The sequence below is a fragment of the Callospermophilus lateralis genome, unplaced genomic scaffold (assembly GCF_048772815.1).
Source record: "Callospermophilus lateralis isolate mCalLat2 unplaced genomic scaffold, mCalLat2.hap1 Scaffold_808, whole genome shotgun sequence".
NCBI classification, from domain to species: domain Eukaryota; kingdom Metazoa; phylum Chordata; class Mammalia; order Rodentia; family Sciuridae; genus Callospermophilus; species Callospermophilus lateralis.
The window spans coordinates 665,304-682,230 of NW_027516128.1; the positions used below are offsets into that span (position 1 = coordinate 665,304).

General features: G+C 32.6%; 1 pseudogene; it reads right to left on the minus strand.

Annotated features, from left to right (window-relative positions):
• Positions 1-728: 728 nt before the first annotated feature.
• Positions 729-976, minus strand: LOC143388105 (ATP synthase F(0) complex subunit f, mitochondrial pseudogene; annotated as a pseudogene).
• Positions 977-16,927: the final 15,951 nt, after the last annotated feature.

The following is a 16,927-nucleotide window of genomic DNA, read 5'->3' on the forward strand; positions in this document are numbered from 1 at the left end:
CCAGACAGAGCTCTCTATGCCACATGTCTTATAATGCTTCCTATCTGTTTAAAAACCACTGGGATCCATGTATTATTCTTAGTTTTAAACTAAGCAGTTGTATGAGTTTTTTTTTCCTTGAAGATGATTATGCCAAAATATTCTTTTTAAAAGACTTTTCTAGCAACCTGCTGTTGTCATTTATACACTGAAATACAAAGTCTAATTTGCCTTTCAAGAATATAGATTAGATTTAGTGACTCACTTCTAATGAATAATAAGTAGTGAAAGAACATGGTATGATTATAAGACTGGGTTATAAAAGACAAAACATACAATAGAACCTAGCATCAACCAGAACAGATTCTAATCACAGTCCCAGTTGAGGTTTCAAGTGACAGCCAGCATCATCTACCTGCCCAACAACTGAATACTGGGGACTACAGAGGATTCTGAGTGTTGTTACTAAGTAGAGTAGAGGTGAATTTTTTTTGCCATGCCCTATTCAAAAACCAGATTTCTAAATGTTTTCATTGTTTTAAGCCACTAGGTTTTGGATTTTTATTTCTTATATAAACATAAACAAACAACAAAGAAATCTTAATTTTTTTAACCAGTCACCTTTATTTGGTGTTAATACTCAGGATATGAAAGAATTCAGCCATGAGGCCACTTTCATACTGGAGGCAGTCCCAATCAGGAGTACATAGTATACTCTCCACACTGACGCCTCTTCATTGGTACTTGCATCACCACTCATGCTTGAGGTACTGTTAAGAAAGGCAGTAGCTGAAAAGCAGCATGCTGCCATCACCATGTTGACACCTGCAATGCTCCCCTTCTTCATGTTGACGTACTTGTAACACTGGTAGTAACCTCTCTGAAATGCTCAGCAAATGCCTTTAGGGGAAAAATCCCACATCAATATCCACCTTGGGCACTCCCCTAGTTTGACATCCATGGGTTTCTTCTCTTTCACTGGCATGACTAATGCCATCTTAAAATCTTAGTGTCTGCTGAGCCAGGCCATGTAAGGTTCTTATCTTAATCTTTAACCTAACCTTCCACTCCATATTGCATACATAGCTTGAATTATATTAAACTGTCTGCACTTGCCCATAGATACTATATTTTTAGACACTGAAATATTTGAAGACATAAGACCTTAGTAAAGTTCTTTCTGAACACTTCCTAACAATTCTTCCATTTATGGAGAAAGTACTATTAGTTAAGATTCAATTCTTGACACCACTTCTCAGTGGCTTTCCATAATCCCCAGTTTGCATTAGAAATCCATTTCTCTCTTTTACCTTAACATCAAATATAACTTGTGTTGGATTAATAGCAAAATGGATAAATGCTCTGTAAGTGTAGTTCATGCAATTAACACATACAATCTGTCAGAATATGATCATCAAAATGTTGTAAATTATTTGTTACATTTATAGGAAAAGTCAGCCTTTCTAGCTAGTATTAATTTTACAAGCTAAAATGTGAGCTGTCAGTAACAACTGAAGCAGTGTTAGCTCTGCTCTATTTGTTTTTATTCTTTGGAGAAATACAGTTGGATGATGATTCCATTCAGGAATTATAATCATACCATATCAGACACCTAGGTAGTAGCCACAACACTGATATTTTATTGTTGCCTTCAAGTTCAATTAAAAGTAAACCATTTCTTTGCAGCTCTTTGATGTGTAAAAATGTTCTTCTCTGAGATTTGAGTCATGGATACAGATCTTGCTTTGTAAACCTAATCTCCTCATAGCTCAACTCTTCTGTCTGTGCTCTCATTATCTTTCCTCTGAACTCTACCTCTTCTACAACCTTATCTCCTTTCCCCGTGCAGCTTTCTCCAATCATATTTTTTTTCTAACCATGCCACTTTCTTTCTTCTCTTCCCTATGAGTTCATACTCTGTGGGTATACCTGTGGCAAATTGTTATGCTTCCTTTAACCATGACAGATAATTCACAGGGGTCCTGGAAAAATCTCTATGGCTCTAACATTCACAGCTGTTCTATGAATTTAAAATTAATTGAGACTATGGTTCAGTGATACTTTTGTCATTTTCCTGGGTTTAAAAAAAAGATATTGGTTGTGCGATCTTATTTTTGTGATAGTATTTTATTTGAATAGTCACAGAAAAAAACTGCATAGACCCATCATTATATATAAATTTCAAGTTTTAAATTTCACACTTACAAAATGGCAAATATTAGAAAGGAATGATAGAATGTTGAGTGAAATCCTATACAATGTGAGATTAGATTTGTGCATGACATGACTTTTTTAAAAAATAGCTTATTTATTTATTTAGGCAATACTGGGGACACAAACAGAGGACCTTGTGCTTACCACGCAAGCACTGAGCCACACCCAGCCCATAACTGAATATTTTTTTACCAAAATCTGGCTTATTTTTATTTTAAATGTAAACAATTAAATAAATTTAGTTGTTTATGATAAAAAATTCAGGTGTTTATGATTAAAAAAATCTTTGTTTTTTCTTCTGTAATCAAAATTACACAAAGTCGGATATGGGTTGCATGATAAAGCAACAGTTAATGTATAGCTATGTAACATAGGAAATATTCAGGAACCTTGATAATACTTTTAGATTTCTCAATAAATAAAAATATAATTCCCCTACTAAATATTCAGGCCCTAGGTTTTACACCATTCTCTTTATTTTCATATTATATTTCATTCATTGGGGTCAGCCAAAAATGTGGTATCCAGAGTGATCATGTCCAATCAATCAAGTAAAAATAGACTTTTCAGCATGTATTTATGCACAAATGCCCTTTGTATAAGACAAGAAAGGACTACAGAGGTTGCAAACATATTATTTTCTCTCTGATTTAAAATATCCCCTGAAATTCTTCAGGAATTCTGAAAATGCTCCTGGGAATCTCTTGGTATTTAGTGTTTGAAATATTAATTATTAAAAATAATCCAAAATGTGAAAATGAGATATTCTTGACATTAAAATGGTCTGCCTTACAAATGGTAGATTACCAAATTCAAGTTTGTGAGGATTCATATAAAGATATTGAAGTTTTCATAGACCCACAGAGGATTTGTTCATTTACATTTGAGCAATTATCTTCCACATAATCTGAACATTTGTTTAAAACCAGTAATGTTTACACATGTTTTTCCTTCTAAATAACTATTTGTTTCTATAATAAAAAAATAATAATGCACTAGACAGTAAAAGAGTTAAATTTTTATTTCAAAGGATTTATGAATATGAAGAAGAGAGTTTGAAGTTGTCAAATACTTTTCTTCAGGCCCCAATGAGTAGGGTAGCTATCCTTATATGCTAATGTGAAATATTATGAATCTTTACCCAGGCAGTGAACTTTGGAGTAATTTAGATGAAGAAGTCCACAAGAAGAAGTGGGGGAGGGAGGGTGAGGGACATTTACTATATGTTTAATGAATGTTTGGTAATCCTAGTAGATTTTATGTAATTTTCAGCATTAATCTGGACTTTATAACCACTTTATGCCCTTTAGTAAGACAAGTCAATTCTCTGGGTTTATTTCTGATACCTAGGAGTGTTATGAACTGACTGGGAAGGTTTTTAAGAATTAAAACATGTAAGTCTGGGCTGGGGTTGTACCTCAGTTTAGAGTGCTTTCCTGGCATATGTGAGGCACTGGGTTTGATCCTGAGCCTAAATAGATAAGTAAAATAAAGATATTGTGTCCACCTACAACTAAAAAAAAATTAAAAAATAATATGAGTCTTAGGTACCTATTTATGAATAACCATATACATATTTTAAAACATAATTTGAGGGGTTTGAGATATAGCTCAGTTAGTAGAGTGCTTGCCTTCTTGCATGTACAAGGATATGGGTTCAATCCCAAGCACCACCAAAAAAAATAAAATGAAATAAAAAAATAAAAAATAAATAAAACATAATTTGTTCAGAAATTTTATGTATGTAATCGAAAAGACTGATGTGATTAATTCATAGATCTTAATTGTTGTCTTAAATGCTTTTGAATGTGAAATATTATGTATTTCTTCACAGTAATATTAATTTCATTAAATAAAAATTCATCACATTCTCCCAAAGATCACCAAAATATTTATGGAAAAATCAAGCACAAGAAAACTTTACAAATAAAAATATTTTCAAAAAGTGGGTAAAAGTCACTTTAATTTCTAATAGTTTCATTTGAAAAATTATCATTTTCTCTTTTTTTTTTAAAGAGAGAGTGGGAGAGAGAGAGAGAGAGAGAGAGAAAATTTTTTTAATATTTATTTTTTAGTTCTCGGCGGACACAGCATCTTTGTTTTGTATGTGGTGCTGAGGATCGAACCCGGGCTGCATGCATACCAGGCAAGCGCGCTACCACCTGAGCCAAATCCCCAGCCCTCATTTTCTCTTAATTAAGAAATTATGTCATAAAAGTTTTCTGTGCAGCGCAGTAAATAACTTATTAAGGAATTATTTGTTTGACCAAAATTTAGAAGTTGTTTAGAATAAAAACAAAACATTGAGTTGGGCATGGTGATACACACCTGTAATCCTAGAGGCTTGTGAAGCTAAGGCAGGACAATTGAAAGTTCAAAGCCAGCCTCAGCAATTTTGTGAGGCCGTATGCAATTTAATGAGGCCCTATGCAATTCAGCCTCAGCAAGTTAGTGAGGCCCTATGCCAAAGTGTCTCAAATAAAGAAACAAACAAACAAAAATAAAACTTTAAAAGGGCTGGAGATATGTGGGAATGTGGATGTAGCTTAGTGGTTTAGCACCCCTGGGGTTAATACCTGTACCAAAAAAAAAAAGAATATTTTTTATTTTTCTTATTTCTTTTCAAGTATTTAGCTAAAAGGATTTAAATGTTTTATTTTAGTAATACACTGGGAGACCAAATTTATAATATATTTTCAATGGTGTCTTCATTATGTATATCATATAAATAATTTTCTTTAAAAAATATGAAATGTTCATTAAATTAAAGCTGAACTTTCAAAACCTGCACTGTAGAATTAGGTTAGCAAGGTTTTGTTTGTTTGTTTCATTTTTGTTTTTGCATTAGATCTTTTCTATTGTACTCTAGTATATATCCCATCCTAAATTTTTAGACTATGTGTTATTCATGTCACCTTACATTAAAGCTTGAAGTTACATTTTTTTTTTCCTGTGCCATTTTTGGTTAGTTTAATGCAGTCAGTTGGAGAAAGAAGCCTGAGAAGGAGTCCCTCAGAGTTAGGCCTGAAGACTGAGTGCAAATACTCTCAAGGCCTAACCTTGAACAACAATCAGAAAACTTGAAAGAAATCACTTAGTATGGACTCAGTAAGGTCAGCTCTATCCTGGTGCCCTTTTACTGAGGTCCCAAGGAAAAATGGGCACTACAGGTAAGAAGCTGATAGAACTAGAGCTATGTGACTTAGGCAGTCACTGAACAGAATGGAAGCTCTTAACACTATCCTGTAGATAATGGACATGTCTCCACCTTTACAGGAAGCAGGGCTAAGTAAATCCCTAATGATTTCAGGTTAGGAAAGATCTTGACTCATATAACTCATGGTAGAAGCTATATGTTCTACTCTGAACTATGTACAGCATAGATCCAAAAGACTCAGATGTATGCTGTACATACTTCAGAGTAGAACATATAGCTTCTACAAATTGAACAACTGAAACAAAGGGTTTGCATTTGCTGCTGCTCCAAGGTATAATCACAGATTTCTTCAGCAAATTCTGATTTTCAGGTGAAGTATTTCTTGATGGAAAGAAGGCTAGAGGCAGATCTTTCTTGAATACAGAATATGGGTTTCCATAGACAAGACTTGTTACATTTAAATGAAGCATTGAATAAAGTATTTTAGGCCACAAACATATTAAGGCTGGTATCATGTCTCAATAATAAGTGTATTTTCTCCAGTGCCTTACATAGAATATGTCATTAATAGCCATTTTTATTTCAATTAATTAACTATGGTGTAGAATCATATCTGATTAAGTAGACCTCAAAATATAATTCTTACTTAAAATGTAAAATATTTGCTGTACAATTTGAGTGGAAGTGAGCATTCATTATCTAGACGGCTAATTTAAATTTTGGCGTGGATTGGAGCCTCAAGACCAACCTTTAGATTGAGCTGATAAGTCTCTGCTGTGTTGGGTCTTCTTGTTACATGGTTAATCCCCCCTCATCATAGCAAAATTCATCACAACTATTCAGATCATTAATCTTCCTGCTATTTTTATTCAAATGGTTGATTTTGATGAACTTAATAGGAGGATAATAAATCCAGGCAATTTGCCTATGAATGTAATTCCCTTGCTAATGTATACCTGCCACCCAGGCACAAGGCACATCCCGTAGGGCTTCCCCTTGGAATGATTTCCTTCACTCTCAAGACACTTTTTTTAAAGTAATTAATTCATTTTTATTCCAATTTGTTATATATGATAGTAGAATGCATTAAAATTTATATTACACATATAGAACACAATTTTTATCTCTGGTTGTATACAAAGTATATTCATACCATTTATGTTTTCATACATGTACTTAGGGTAATGATGTCCATCTCATTTCACCATGTTTTTTACCCCATTGTCTCTCTCTTCCCCTCCCACCAGTTTGCCCTATCTAGATTTCATCTAATCCTCCAACGCTCCACTCCCAACTCCACTATGAATCAACCTTCCTATATCAGAGAAAATATTTGGCAATTGTTTTGGGGGATTGGCTAACTTCACTTAGCATTATATTCTCCAACTCCATCCATTTACCTGAAAATGCCATGATTTTATTCTCTTTTATTCCTGAGTAATATTCCATTGTGTATATATACCACAGTTTCTTTACCCATTTATCTAGGTTGGTTTCACAGTTTAGCTATTGTGAATTGTGCTGCTATAAACATTGATGTGACTGTGTCCCTGTAGTATGCTGTTTTTTTTCTTAAATAGAGAGAGTGTAAGTGTGTGTGTGTGTGTGTGTGTGTGTGTGAGAGAGAGAGAGAGAGAGAGAGAGAGAGAGAGAGAGAGAGAATTTTTTAATGTTTATTCATTTAGTTTTTTTTAGTTTTTTTAGTTTTTTAGTTTTTTTAGTTTTCAGCAAACACAACATCTTTTTTTTAAGAGAGATGTGAGAGAGAATTTTTAAATATATATTTATTTTATTTAATATTATTTATTATTTATTATTAATATTATTTATCATTTAATATTATTTATTTATTTATTTATTTATTTATTTATTTATTTTAGTTCTCGAGTGCGCTACCGCTTGAGCCACATCCCCAGCCCCAACATCTTTGCTTTTTTGTATGTAGTCCTGAGGATCGAAGCCGGGCCACACACATGCCAGGCAAGCACACTACCACTTGAGCCACATCCCCAGCCCAGTATGCTGTTTTTAAGTCCTTTGGGTATAGACAGAGGAATGGAATGGCGGGGTAAAATGGTGGTTCCATTTCTAGTTTTCCAAGAAATATCCATACTGCTTTACATATTGGCTGCACCAACTTGTAGTCCCACCAGCAATGTATGAGTGTGCCCCCCCATATCCTTGCCAACATTTATAGTTCTTTGTATTCTTAATAGCTGCCATTCTGAGTGGAGTGAAATGAATTTTTAAAAAATCACAGAATACATGTCTACATGTATGAATATACTACAGTGAAGTTCACCATCATGTACATCCACAAGACACTAATGAAAAAAAAAAGAAAAGCTAAAAGGAAACAGCAGAAAGATCAGTTGAGGGAGGTGAAGAAGGGGAGGGAGGAGAGGCAGAAAATGAAAGTACTAAGGACAGGATTAGATCATATTCCATGCCTTTGTATTTATGTCAAAATTATGTTATACATAACCTGAATCTCAATGTTATGTATAAATAAAAAAAATGATTAAAAAGGAAAAAATAGAGCTAGAACTTCTGGTAATGGCACACATTTTGCTATGTAAGTAAAAGATCTTTGTGTATTTGATTCTACTTTATTTTTGCTGTTATCATGTATTACTTATATACTGAATCAATAGAAACTCTTTAGATTTGAAAGTTGTAATATCGCTAATTTCACCTCATAGTGATGATGTCTTTGTTGTTGTTCATCAAATCATTCAATAAATTCCATATACCTCCCTAAAAATACACCTGAATCCACTCAAAGCTACTTCTCTTTTTTATTTAAAAACCCCTCTCCAGATGTCACCCAGATTCTATCCTGCTTCCTATTTCTTCATATTTTCACAAGGATTACATTTTAAAGCAGAGCAGAGCCTTATGTCTTTTAAAAAACTGCAATGACTTTTTATTTCTCTAGGAATAAAATCCTAAATCCAAACTATAACCAATAAAGTCTTACATAGTTCTCCCTTCTAACACCTTTCTAATATCTCTTCTCCTAGAACATGCCCTGATTTTCTGGTGAAGCATTGTTGTTCTAGCTACAATCTTCTCCCTGCCATTCTTAACATGTCAGCAAGATCTGCCTCAGGGACTTTGCATTTGCTGTTTCCTCTATCTGGAACGACTTCTTGATACCTGGGTGCATCATTTCTGATGGCTTTTTGTTCAAATAATAAATTACAGAAGGCATTCTCTAAACATGTTAAATAGATTGGTATATGAGCTCTCAGCTCTTTCTCTCAAACATCCTGCCCTTGCTCTGTTTTTCTGATGTCAGAACTATCCAATATCTTGTACATTTATTGTTTACCCTCACTGAAAAGAACTGGGATGGATATATATATATATATATATATATATATATATATATATATATATATATATATATACACACACACACACACACACACACACACACATATATATATATATATTTCTTTTTTGATCTGTGCTTCTTTTCCTAGTGCTTGGAGAGTCAGGAGTATAGGATAGGAACTTGATAACACATGTTGATGTCTGATTTCCTAGCATATGACTCTTGATTGTACCCATTCAATTTCATCACTTTGAAGAGTTAAGCAAAAACGAGAAGCTATTTTTGAAACATATTCGTTGCTGCTGCTTTATGACAAGCTCTTCATAAACCTGTGTTTATTTCGTACAAGTTTAAATATTAGAAATGGAGAACAACTATCTTCATTTTATGTGTACATATAAACTTTAAGATATTGAATATTTTTCAGAGAACATATGTTCATAGTGAGGATTCAATTCCAAAGAAAATTTTAACAAATTTCTATTTTGTTACTGTAATTTTGACTCTTAAATCCATGCTCCTTGCCATTTGCCTCTGATATTAAATGTTAAAGTAAAAGTTTGAAAAACATCTGAATTGCTATTTGTGAGTGATTTTATCTTTTATTTCCATATCAAATTACATTAGATTTCTTAAAATCATCTAGTACTCAACTTTTTACATATTCTTCTATTTCTTTATTCCCTTGTTTTTATGTGCAATTTTTCTTTCTACTTTATTCCCTTCCCTCATATTCCTACATTTTCTTACATTTTATTCTACTTCAAATGTAGTTGAAATTTTTTTGATACATTTTTATTTACTGTTAACATATTCTTTCTCATTTTGATGTTGATTTTAACCAAATATGTGTACCAGTACTTACACAACATTCTATTGTCTTGTCCAGTGGCTTCTCCCACTGACATCATTTTTCCAAATCAGGCTACCTAATTCAAAATTTCTGTTACAAGTAAATGAATATATCATACGTTGTTTGTGTGTTTAGGAAAATTTTACAGATTCATATTTTAGAGAGTAAATCATTTGGAAGGCTTTATTCAGAGCATAGTCGGGTAATAACACAAAACAAAGACAAATAGCTCTATCTATAGCAGTTATTTAATATCCATTATTTAATAATTTAATATCTCATATTACTAGTACTGGATTGTTTTGAGGGGTGGAGAGAGAGAGAGAGAGAGAGAGAGAGAGAGAGAGAAATCAGCTTAAACCTGAAGCAAATATATATATATATATATATATATATATATATATATATATATATATATATATATATATATATATATATCTAGAACATAGAACAAGACTAAGGGAAATGAAGTGGGCTTAACAAAGCTCATCTCACATGAGACACTCTGCAGAGTTATAGCTCAGCATCTGTGGATGGAAGCAAGGTGGCCTGAAGGCAGTTGGGATCTTTGAGGGGACTGGATAGAGTGGCAAGACTGGCTCTGATGAAGACAGTAAGAGATGCAGACTAGAACTACCTGTCACTGTTTGGGGTGCACTGAATTGGTGGAACCAGAGTAAGGAAGAGACCCCTGGTGCCTTGCCCTGTCCAAACACCTCCAGTGTGCCCAATCTTCCACTAGGAAAGCTGGAGAAGGAGTCAAGACACAAGGTCCACATTGGTTCTCTTCCTAATATTATAATACACATTAAGGAAGAATGGATTGAGGGATAAAAATTACAATATGCCCATAATTTTCTATTATTTTGGCATAGCTGTGTTAAATTTAATGATTTGAAAGTTAAGTTTCTGAGCTTTATTGGTTCTACTTCATGCTAAAATGCCTGCAGAGAGTTGTGATTTAATATAATGATCTCAAATTAAAGTGGCATTTTAAAATGAATTAAAATGCAAGCATATCTATAACAATCTATTCATAAATATGTCAATACATTGGTTTAAAAATACAATTTCATGTATGTATCTTTATATGTGTTTGAATAATTTCATGACATTTTATATTTGAACACCTACTATATGCTTTTTAAAACATTCTTACTGATTGACTAGTATTTATTGCAAGTACAGGAAATTCTTCATTTTCTGATTAGGAATAGGACCCTAAAATGGATATAAATAAAACATAGAGTGCATATCAGTGTTATTATCTTTATAGCTTATTATAAAAAATAATGTTGTTAAAAAGTAGTTAGAAAAATGTTGGTGAAGATATTATTATATTCCTGTCCCCATAAATGACAGTGCTAAATATTGTTCAATCTTTCAATAGATGAATTAAAAATTATGAAAATTTATAATGACCATGAAAATAATATAAATATTCCAGATACAATTTCAAGAAATTACACAGTTTTTTAAAAATTATTTTTACAATAATTAAAAAGTATATTTTATTATAATTAATTCAGTTTACAGTGTACATTTATAGATATTACCAAAATATTTAAATTAACCTTCATATAGCCACAACGACCAGTATTCTGGAGCCTTTGCCCCTCTGCTTTTTTTTTTTTTTTTTTTTGGTACCAGTGATTTAACCCAGGAACCCTTAACCACCAAGCCACACCCCTATCACCGTTTTTATGTTTTATTTTGAGACAGGATTTCTCTAAGTTGCTGTGGCTGCCTTTGAACTTGAGATCCCTACCTCAGGTTCCCGAGCCACTGGAGCCATTTGTTTTGATAGAAGATCTTGTCTTCACTCTAATACAGAACAAGACCAAGCAAGTCTATACTGTTCCAAACAGATTTCTTTGTTGCACAGCACTATCTATTGCCGCAGTCCGGCTGCAGAAAAATAACTGGGGGGTGACGCGCAACTTATGTACATAGATACAGCAGGAGTGGGAGCCATTTATTGTAGGAAAGGAGCGGTATTTATACATTCCACACAGCTTATGTTAGTTAACATAAAATAGATACAGCAGTCAACCAATAAGGAATCTCCACACTTAATGGCTTGCTGGCGTTACTTCACAAACCACTCCCTCTGGCAAAATGCCAGGCACCATCCAGACTTGTTTACAGACTCTAACATTTGCCAGGCGCCATCCTGACTTGTTTACAGACCCTAACAATCTATAACCTAGTAGAGAAAGTATAAGAATTACATATACTTCAAAAGCATGATTTTTATTTTTAAAACTAATTAGCATAGTAATATCGTGTGGCTTTTGTGGAAAACAAATTGCTTTAATCCATCATCAATATTTTAATAAACTGTATCTACAATATCTTGTCACCCTTTAGAACAGAAGCTACGGAAACTTACACTAAGGAATAAAATATAGAGACTGCAATAAAAGGTATTGAGAAATATTCTGCTAATGCTATTGCAAACATTGTAGAAGGGACTGTAATTATACTAGTTTAAATAAAATTTAAAATTCTAGTTAAGGTTGAAGGAAAATGAAAAAAAAAAGAAAAAATGTATTTTTCTGCTGCACTACTCAGTATATTTGTTACCTCCTAACTCATCAGTGAGTAGACTTGGATTGCTTCAAAACCTTATGCAGTATTTTTAGTTTATCTTGTGATTATAACTACTTTGGCAAGTCAACATTCTACCTGAAATAAGTTTCTGTTAGAATTTAATTCAATCAGTACTATTAAATTACAATTTCCTACAACAAATAGGACTATAACATATAGAATGTGAATCTCTTCCTTCTCTTAAGAGGCAGTGGATATTGTAATCATGATTTGAATTTTAATATAGTTTAACATTGAGTCTTAGAGTGACAGATTTGAGAGGGGTCCTATTTAACATTGATTACTTCCTTCTTGCCCTTCCTTTCATAGAAGTTCAGTTGCTCAATATTCTTGACAGTGCTTTGTGCCTCAGTGGATGCTTATCAATACATATCTCTACAATAAATTTATTTAATAATTCTATTTCCTAAAGAGTAACACATTTTAGATGGGCTGTGCCTGATTCTTGTTGACTATGCTATGAGGAAATTCCCTTGGAATTTTTAGGGGAAAGAATCAATGAAACGAAGATAGAGGTTAAGGGCTGGGTTTGTGGCTGAGTGGTAGAACACTTGCCTAGCATGTGGGAGGCTCTGAGTTTAATTCTAGCACTACATATAAATAAATAAAATAGAAGTCCATTGACCACTAAAAAAGAATGATAGAGGGTTAGCTGTAGAACAAAGTCATTTCTATTTTTTTCTATAAATATGGGGGTGCATCTATGGACTATGCTGTCATCAGCCTAAGGAGAAGCCAACAATTTTACTCATTTTTTAATGCAATTAATGTAAATCTTTCTTAAGGCCCAACTATTTCATACAAAATCACTATATTTGTGGTCAGGCATTCTTTCATGTTGTTTACTCTTTCCCTGAATAACATTTTCTGAATATAATCCTTGGGAAAATAATTGTCTTTCCCTACCATCCAAATGTAAGATGTAATCATTTTGAGAAGGAACGTTTTTGTGACTTCTTTAGAACCTTAAAGATTTAACAATATCTGATATCTAAGGTTACAAAGTTTTTGGTGCTTACTCAAAAGCTCTACCACTCATCTCAAAGTTAACCCTAAATGTGTGACTGAGTGAAAATATATGCAATAAGGCTCTTCTTATTGTATTTTTTAAATTTTTGGATTCAATTTCTAGTTCCTGGATTTCTCCTGGCAAACGTGGCCTCATTGTGGCCATTTTGACTCTTTTAAATTTGCAAAAGTCTTCCTATAGCAAGGAAAAACCTTCCCAGTGCTGCTATTTCCCTTCTCATAATCTTCCCATAATCTGTTGACACTTAGAATTGTTTGAATGCTCTATAAGATACCCAAGATTGTTTATTATCCACTTCAATTATTATCATTTCAAGCCTTGAAAAAAAGATAGATTGTTTTACAAGTACCCCAGCTGCTTCTACCTGAAAAACTCAGTGTTTTGTACATATTTCATGAGGAAAAGCCATACACACGACAAATTATAAGGTTTGCCTACTGTTAAAAACATGTAATCTCAGAGAAATTCTTCCCAGCTGTAGCAGGTTTATGGTTTTTTTGTGTTGCTTTAGGAGCAGGATGTATTTTATACATTGCCGAGAGAAGTTGGTCTGCTCTTGAAGCTCCTTCAGGATTTGGCATTCAGAACAGGGTCAATCAAGGAGGATGCTGGCTCTGTGCCTGAATTTTCTGTTATGTTTAGTTCAATTAGATTCAAATATACAAAACTTGCCAGTGAAAAGAGAAGGTCAATCGCTTGGAAATCATATTAGCAATAACTTGTAGGTAATTTTTGCTGTCTACGGTTTACCTACACTTACAAGTACAAGAATTAAGAAGAGCAATGTAATAGGCCATTTGCCACCACATAAAGAAGAGTGTATTAGAATCCAGTTAAGATTTTCTGTATTGTAACCATGGCTTCCGTTTATCTTGTGATTATAACTTCTCACAATATGAGTACAATATGTCCTGCTCAATATACAATCTTCATCATCTTTTCTTTAACATTTATAGATACCTCATCAATATCATATGTTATAAACTGTTTCATATTCAGTTTTCACAGGAAAAACCATCTTAGTTCGAGATGCTGTAACAAAAATACCATCAAATGCATAGTATATAACAGCATATATCTTTATATATGTTATAGAGGCTGGCAAGATCAGTTAAGGCACTTCAATATCTGCTGAGGGCTCATATCTCAGAAGCAGCTGAGAAGGATGCTGGCTTTGTGCCTTCATTTTCTGTTATGTTTAGTTCAATTAGAGGTAAATGTATGAAACATGGCAGTGAGAAAAGAAGGTCAATCATTTGGAAATAATAATAGCAATAACATGGGAGGAAATTTTTGCTGTGTCCAGAATTACCTGCACTGCTACTTATAAACAAGTCATAGTACTTGTAGTATAGATGGACCAAACCACATTTCAGTTTCTCACTGCAATCTTCTGAGGTGGAAAGTGGTGGCAGTTCTCTGGGTCATCTTTTAGAACAAAACTAATCCCAGTCCCCACACCTAAATATCATCACCTTCAGGGTTAAGAATTCAAAATATGAAATTTCAGGGTCACAAAACTTCAGACTAAAATACAACCTGAAGTCAAAATGGAAAACAATTTTGGTGAAAAATTTGAAAAATCAGATTATTGTTATTTTTTTAAATGTCTTCAAAATTAATGTGTACCATACCTTTTTGTTTAGTTTATTTTTTTTTCTTTTATATTGCTCCAATTCATTCTTCAGCCCTGATATCATTTACTGATTCTAATTTTAAAAAATACACTATTGTTTACTAAGGGACAAATATTTATAATATTTGAAGCAATATTATATATATAAATAAATATATATAAATATATATATATATATATATATATATGATAATTTGTTATTTTAATTGAAGATGCCAATCTGTTCTTGTTTAACCTCATATACTAATTATCACATGACATTCTGTATTGTATAGATACATATTTAAATAGTTTATATATGCTATTTAAATTTATACATACATTACACATAAATCATATACATAAATTTGTTACTCCACAAAGATTTTCAAAAGAAACTTTAAGTTTTAGCATATACATTAAATATATAAACATATATATATATATATATATATATATATATATATATATATATATACAAGATGATGATCTAAAATTTAGTTATGTAAAAATAATAATATATTATTTCTCTAGAATGATCAAATATTATTTCATATGCTTTTAAGTCATTCTGAATGTGTCTCCTTCTTCATGCTATATTATTTGAGTACATCTCAGGTTTTTATTGTTTTGATTTTATTGTATTGTTTTGATTTATTGTATTGTTTTTATTGTATTGATGTGTTTTATAGGTTTGCATGTACACACCTTTATAATAAAAATAACATTTTGTCTTTCAAAAGTAGAAGATATTATATTTTAAGTCATTACTTATATTTTTATTATTTTCCATTTTTGTCTATGTGTTTTATGGCACCCGAGTTTATTGTTTTTCTTAGAGAAGTAAAAGAAAAAAAGAGGTATAAAGATAAATACATTGACACATGGACAGGTCTCAGGTACAGGGACGTAGCTCCATGGTAGGTCACTTGCCTAGCTGTACAGGCCATGGATTCAATTCCCAGTACCAAAAAGAAGAAGAAGAAGAAGAAGAAGAAGAAGAAGAAGAAGAAGAAGAAGAAGAAGAAGAAGAAGGAGAAGAAGAAGAATCTAAGACACTATAAATATAGCTTCATTTGCATACATAATGTTTTCTTCTATTGTTGTCTCATTTTATGTTTACTACATTGTATCAATTAAGGTAATTAAATATACTAAAAGTGATAGTTAAGACTTTTATAGTCAAATGAATTTAATAACCTTTAAGATATTTTTTATGAAGGAAAGAAACAGACCATTGTCATAATATTTTTTTCTTTCTTCACTTTCAATATTCCACATTATATTTTTAAAGCATAGACAAGAGAAATTGCTTTGTATAAACTAATTCAAATCAATCATCTACATTTATAAATAAATGAGAATGTGCCCAGCATATTTGGCATATACCTGTAATCTTAGGGGCTTAGCAGGATGAGGCAGCAGGATCCTGAGTTCAAAGCCAGCCTCACAACTCAGTGAGACAAGGTCTCATAAAATTAAAAAAAAAATGGTGGGGGGAAGTCTGGGGATGTGGCTTTAGTGGTTAAGCACCCCAGATATAATCTCTGCTATCAAAAAACAAAAACAAGTCAACCAACAACAAACAAAAAACATAATGAGAATGTTGGAATTATGGATTGACAATTATTTCAGTGGAAGGAATCTGATCACTTGGGGTGCATGTCAAAATTTGCTTGCTATGATTATGAGACTGAATAGTGTCAACCCATTGAGTTTCAACTAAACTTCTGTAAAATATGAGTCACATTTTTGTGTGTTGTCTTGGAATTTATAGGCCTTATCTAATTTTTCTTGTCCAACTTTATATCATTCACTATCAAAAATATAGCTATGACACTGATAAAATATTGCTGTTCCTCTTGTTCAAAAAATACTGTACCTTTGGAGAGTCTCTATAAAACACGATTCTGACTCTGAAGAAATGACATTTGGTGTTTGATCACTCACATTAATATTGTTTTATTTTTATATCAAACAGTAAAAAAGCAGTAACATTGACTTACCGATGACATTTTTATTAGTAAACTGTGGGCTTGAGAGGATGCTTCCAGTTTACTGGACAAAGTAGAAGCTAAGAAGTCAGGGTTTGCTTGAAACATTCGTGACTTCACAGGAGTGAATTT